We start from the raw sequence: 7,082 nt of genomic DNA on the forward strand, positions 1-7,082 counted from the left end.
CCTCTCAGGTGTTTATGTGTTGGTCTGTTTATGAGGGTGTTTTTTGTGAGTCACATAACCTGTCAAATTTGTGATGAAACTCTGCCTGCAGCTGCTTCTAAATGCATTCCCATTTTTATTTGTGAAATGTGCACTCGTCCTGTGTTCTATGCCCTGTATGCGGGGGTTTCTCATATAATTCATAATGAAGAGGAGTATCAGGGGCAGGCAAGGTGTTATAAAAAATAAGGTAGGAGAAGCAAGCCAAGTGACACATCCTCACCCCTGACTCTAAGGAGACAGATTCTTCGCCAACCATTGCACTTCTTACTAATTTCAATGTTCAGAATAAAACAGATATACTAAAGAGTTAGGCTGACTGTTTGTGAGGCACTGGAGAAGGCTAATGCTGCCTGACCCATCCATGGTGCTGAATAATGTATGAGCAGGACAGAAGCAGTTAGCATTTGGAGGCAGTTTCCTGATGAATGATTACCGGCTCCATTGGATCTGTATTTGCATGCAAGATGAAAATGTCGAAGGTAAGACACATGGGTGTTACAGTAGTTGAGGCTATTATAATTTTGACTTCTGAGCATGCATCTCTTCTAATGTTATAATCAACTAGCATGGCTGGTCAAAAGACACCACACAGGAGGCAGATTCAGACAATAGGAGCAAGGGCAGCTGGAGAAATTTTTTGATGTTCTTATCTTTTGTTATTTCTAAGGATGTTTTTTTTTTTTTAAGAAGAAATACGATTTATGTCTGGGTTCCTCAAAACAGTCCTTGCATACAGAACAAGTGTATTTCCTTCTCAACAGCTGTGCAATCACCAACAGAGCAAACTCACCAGGAATTCTGAAAAGTTTTTGAGAAACAAAACAAAGAGGCATCTGACCTTCACTGTTTGCAAAAAATGGTCTAAATTATTGACATAATTTTATTAAATGCAAATGAATGTATGTATGATTGATTATCTGATTGTTCTTTTCTTCTTTTCAACAAAGAGGGTCGCTCTCATTTCCTACAGGCTGGGCTGCATATATTTCTAAAGTCAGAGGGGGTTGTTGGGACTAATGTTAGAAGGCAGGAACAGTAGTAAACAACAAGATCAACACAAAGAATCAAGTTTCACATTGATTTGTAAGCTTTAGTGAACAAGCTACTCCTAAAGGGTCTTGTCTGATGGACTTTTTCCCCTCAGGAATACTGCAAAGATCAGACAGAGGATGGCTAGAGGTTCTACCTTTGATCCAAAATATGGGTCTAAAGAGGCAAAAACTGTGATGGTTGCAAATGTGGATATTTAGTCTGAACCAGACTGTGATGAGGATAATGATAATCTTCAAAATGAATATTGATTTTATTTAGTATTTTTACTTGATTTCCCCCTGCACACTTTCTGCTTTAAAGCTCCCCTCTGTTGCTATTGCTTCAGAATACTTCAGCTGAGTAGTCAACGAAAGAAAAGATTTTTAATTTTACTTAATGTATTTTCGCCAACAACTTCCACTAAAGGAAGTTTTGTTCTATAAATTATAGACTGTTAAGATAATTAACTTATGTATAAACAACATAACTAAATCAGACAATTCCAACCATATCTGCTTCAAGAAGCAGAAAGAATAAACTTCCAGACTCTAATCCTGCAGCTGTACTAAGTGACCCTCATCATGTGGAAGATCAACATCAACCAGGCGGCAGGTTCTGACACTATGTCAGGTTGAACTCTGTCTAACTCTCAGAGGTTTTTTTTCCAGACATCCTTAAAGCTTCCTTGCAGCATTCCATGTTCCCTGCCTGCCTGAAGTCATCCATCATGCGCTTGTGCCCAAAACTTAAACATAACCTGCCTCAAGATTACCATTCTGTTGCTCTGACCCCAGTAATCTCTAAGTGTTTCAAAAGGATCCTCCTGAAGTACATCAAGGGTCCCATCCCTGCTGGCCTAGACAGCTGGCAGTTTGCCTTCAGGGAGAAACATTTGTTTGCACTTCACAAGGCTATATCCACTGCGTCCCTACACCTACTGTATGTTTGCAGCTCAGCCTTCAGCACAGTCCTTCCTTACACACTAGACCAGACTCTTGTTTTTTTGTTTTTTGCTCTTGAATCAGTGGCTTCCTCACTAACAGGCCCAGGTGTTGAATATATGCCCATCTGATCGCCAACACTGGCACACTGGAGGAAGGCCTTCTCAACCCTGCCTCTTTACACAACTGCTCAGCTATAGTAACCATTCAAACAAGGTTGTGCATTAATAAGATTCTTAGATAATTCATAAATGTTAAAAGCAAGAACATTCAGAAACAGCTTATTACCCAAATATGTAAATGCAAGAATTCCCCTGCAGTTAAACAGTCACATGAAGCTAGAATTCTACCAAAAGGACACCTGTGCAATAAATACAATTTTATTCAAAATACACACACATATATTACCCTCCACATGTATATATAAAATAAAAACGCTTTACATCTACAATTTCAGAACCACCAGTCCCCAAAATATTTTCTTCCTGTAACACGTAAGATACATTATTTTGAACATTGTCAAGACAGAAATGAATTATACAGAGTCCTAAAGCATTTACGATTTAGAAGGATATTTTCATTATTGATATTTTAGTTAAACCAGATCTACCTAAATCTTTTTTTATGTTTTCAAATTCCACTTAAACATAGTTAGCACAGCCACAAACAGTGGCTGAGGCTGTATAAGAATTAAATTCAGTAAGGGCTCTATTTTAGTGCCACAGCTTCAAAGAAGACATTATGGAAAAATATTATATTTACATTGAATTTTCATTGCACTCTGTAATAGATAAGGGGAAATTGCAATTATTACAATAAAGGAATTGTTAGGGTCTCATGGGTTTTGCTGTTTTTTCTGGTGTCAGTTAGAGAGGCTCTTTGCTTGTGGCTGAACATTTCTCTATTAAGATGACTTTCCTCTACAAAAGGAGGTGAAGGATCATCTCTCTTTGCCGGATTATTACCCCTGATGGTTTTCCAGCCAAAAACTTAAACCAGGAATATTCTTCTTGTGAATGTTTTTTAATGTGGATTCTGCTTTTGTTCCAGACAACCAGTGAACCTCAGTCCGTCTGTGATCTGCAGTCTGCAAGGCCCGCCAAATCAGACCCCTACATATCTCTGCTACCTCACCTTTATCCCTCAAGTAAGCAAATCAATCAGTCATCAGTTTTCATCAACCAACTCCTTCCTGATCAGTCTGCTTTCTCCCCTCAGACCTACCAGAATTTCAACTGATGTCCTGCAGTTCTTCACTTCCAGATTTGTGCTGCTTTTTGTAAAATAAAACCATCAAACTCACTGGTTCTCCATGTGATTCTGCATGTCGGTCAAAAAACTACATACCAACATGAGAGGAATTGGACAGAGATTTTAAAAACAAACGCCAATTTTGTTTGCTGGCAAGTTTCCTAGATGCTAGTTATTTTTAACATTATTTAATTTACAAATTAAATAATGTGACAATCTTACTGCTGCATGAATTAGGATCTCAGTGGGACAATGGTGATATGGTCAAACTTGGCTGCCCCCTTGAATCATCAAATAAAGACAATGTAAAATGTGAAGAAAAAAAAAGGTTTTTAGACCCAAGCAATTTAGTACAGGACAGTAGAAACAGCAATTAAATTGTTGAATTGCATTTATATTTCCTATTTCATATTTGTTTAATCATTGTTTCATGCATAGGACTGGAAGTCTTTCTTTTTTTCTAAATAACAAACTTGGTTTAAAAAAGACAATTTCCAGCTTTGGGATAAAAATATGTTTAAGAATTTAACCCTTTTAAAAATAAAATGCAGTTACCGACACAATATAGTAATTGAAGCTTTCTCAGAAACTCCACCTCCGACGCTTCTTTATGATGTTGATAATAAATACTTTTAGTCATTTAAAGTTGATGGAATTTACATCAGATGACAGCTTTCATAGTACCGGTATTTATTTGCAGTGATAGAAAAGTCTATTAGTAGAAAAGTTTAAAGAACATTTATCTTAAGCTTAACCGTGAATATTTATTTACCTTTGTTTATCCATGTGTGGTTTAATCATGATAGCCCGGGTTATGCAAGTAGTTAAACATAGAAATGATGCACAAGTGCAATTACCTTGTAATTTCATTCTAAAGCACAGTGCTGAACAGCAATCAACACCTCAATAAAAACACTCTGCATGATTGCACATGAAAGCAGTTAAAAGTATAAGCAATTTGAAAAAAAATGAACGTTCTCAGATCAGAACTGCCTTTGATTTTTTTTATTGGTAATGATATGAAAGAATGGCTGTCAAACACTGATTTAAATTCAATTGCGACATAAACAGATCCATACAAGTAGTCTTGAGCTAATTTTGTACAGAAAACAACTTACATTGACAACATAAGAGTGTAATTTGACACTGTAGTTTGACTAGTAATGTGTTATCATTAAAACAACTCTACAAACTGCATTTTGGCTCAAGACAAAGAAGTTATCCACAAACATAATAACCATATTAACCAAGTTAAAATAAATATTTTGCTCTATAACATTGTACACATTAAAATAACTTTTATGTTTATGACCTGCCTTGTTAAACAAGCAAATCATAAATAGTTTAATAGTTAATCATCAAGTTTTTGGATATGATCCACTAACATAAACAATTAGCAACCTTCATAATTTTTGTAACTCAACTAAACAATAAAACTTGTTTGAATGATATTCCACATCTCATTTGCTTTAAGTGCATGACAAAAAAAAAAAATGTTTTGGGGAAAAAGAAGGCATGTCCACAAACAAAATATAAGATAGGGATTATTATTTACCACAAACATTCTCTATTATGTCCTACATGATCCCCCAGTATTCCCAGGACCTGAAGACATCTTCTTCTTACAATCCTCCACTATAACCTTAAATAATGGCAAAGGCCCATGCAAGACAGATCGCCACAGCTGATAACTACATGATTTTTCTATATTTCCGGGGTCCAAGCATTACTCTAACATACAACAGCCCAATATTCACACAAACTCTGACTACGACAACTCTTCAAAATAACATGCCCCCCTACAACAATTATATATGCTGCCATTCCGACACAAGTGTGTTTATTTGCTGAACAGGGCCACTCATCATGAAACACTAATATCAGATAGTAGCAAGAAGAATTTTACAGCTTGCAAAACAGTTGTAAGTTAAAATAAAGCCTCAACAATAATAAGAAAGTACAAAGTATGCTTAATACACAGTGTAAAAGGTTCATGTGACACATTTACATCAGAGATTAAAGAGCCTTGTGCACTATGACACATTTCCGACTGTACATGCCCATCACCAAAACAACGGCAGTCTGTAGCAAGGAAACAAGCTAATAACGGACATTTGTGCATACTCCGCTGTTGGATCTGTAAGTTAGGTTTGTATACATATGCAGCAATACTTTAGGAATGGGACATGCACTGTTAGATTATTTACTGTCCAGACACATTTTTTTATTTTAAATTTTCTTCTTCCTTTTATAATCTTTTACTCAACTACAATCCCTATAAAGAGATACATGAGGAGGAGCCACCTCCTATTCCTTATAGTACTAAGGTGAGAGGCTGGCACGGGTTTTATAAAGCAAAAAAGCTTAAAGTAAAGTTGGCTAAATTTATTTATGCGAAATGTCACTACACAGTTAGTGTTGGAAAAGCATAAATGCAAAATTTGTATTGGGAGGGGCATACCCGGTCTGGCAATAGGGAGAATCAGGATTATTCCCAAAGCGCCGGCCTGGGATTGGCCTGATGGCCTGCCTCTATCTCTATTTTTTCCCCTTTTTTAAATCTGCCGGTGCAGCACCTGTCAGAGAGAGTGACAGACCAGAGCACTTTGGCCAGTAGAATTTGGGGAAGGACACAGACAGCAGTGTGTGGAGGAAGGTGTGTGGGACGTGTGTCGGCTGCTGTGGTGTGTGTAGCTAGCGAGCGGTGCAAGTGAGGACAAGAAGCAGTGGACTCGGTCTACGAATGTATTGAAAAGGAAGAGGAAAGGGGGCCCAGAGATGGAGAGAGACTAAAAAAGAAAGGTGCTGGAGGAGGCCAAATGCAGAAAAGTAACAGATTTATTCAGCACCCCCCACCAATGTTGCCATTAAAAAAAGAAGATAAAACTAAGTTATAATATAACAAAAACATGCACACAACATTTTGTGTTTGTGTTAAAAGTTAAAACACAGTATGATGCTCAGAGACCCGAAAAGTCTCTGATCATTGAAAGGAAGAATACTGTTAGCAAATGTTTGCTATTGAAAGGTGGTGATGGTAAAGACATCACTCCTGCTGGCGCTTCTGAAGAAGTGGAGCCTTTGGGAGTAGGTGCAGAACCATTTGTACTGTACAGCAACAACATCCACCAAGTGACATGAACACCACCAAACACTATATGGTCCTCAGCTGTAAAACTGGCTTTCTTGGCACTACAGCATTATTCTATGAAGTGATTGTGTTGTTGGATTCTTCTGTCTGTTTCTGACTTTCAGTTATGTATCCCAGCTCAAACATGAAAGATTGTGTATTCCAAACTTGCTTGGGTTTCATTACTATTCCCTGGTGGGATGATTGGCCATTAAGGCATGATATTACTATGTATTGCTGTAACCTTGGCACTTCTTATTATGTAAAATCTTTATTATCTTAGTACTATTGAAATTACAGTGGTAAAGTTACTGTACATTCTAACCTTAGAATTTGGGTAGGTCCTATCAAACAGTGTTGGGGCAGGATATATCAGTATAGGGTATATCATTGTTGGACCATTTTTCGTACCATGAATTCCCCTCTCAGTCAAAAGCATTGATGATATCCAAAAGTGGAACATACACTTTAACTAAACATACATAATAACTAAAATAAAGACTATTTTACTTTTAATTTGAGCATTTAATTTTTATAATTTTTGTCATAAGGGGACAGATGGACCCAGTATTCAAGGCGAGTCAGACAATGGGAAGATTCAAAACATTTAATGACAGAAACTAAAACATAACAGAAATGCAGGCTGTTGAGGACATTCGGACCGCAGGAGCTTAAGGTGGACAGGT

The 7,082-nt window shown here is 37.1% G+C and overlaps 1 long non-coding RNA gene across 1 annotated transcript; it reads left to right on the forward strand.

Moving 5' to 3' along the window:
* Positions 1-445: 445 nt before the first annotated feature.
* Positions 446-3,340, forward strand: LOC119781020. The gene is made up of 3 exons (XR_005280486.1): positions 446-521; positions 3,066-3,162; positions 3,234-3,340. It is a non-coding gene; the product is annotated as an uncharacterized LOC119781020 (long non-coding RNA).
* The last annotated feature ends 3,742 nt before the right edge of the window (positions 3,341-7,082 follow it).

Source organism: Cyprinodon tularosa, unplaced genomic scaffold (genome assembly GCF_016077235.1).
Source record: "Cyprinodon tularosa strain WSP-4 unplaced genomic scaffold, ASM1607723v1 ctg17, whole genome shotgun sequence".
Taxonomy (NCBI): Eukaryota; Metazoa; Chordata; class Actinopteri; order Cyprinodontiformes; family Cyprinodontidae; genus Cyprinodon; species Cyprinodon tularosa.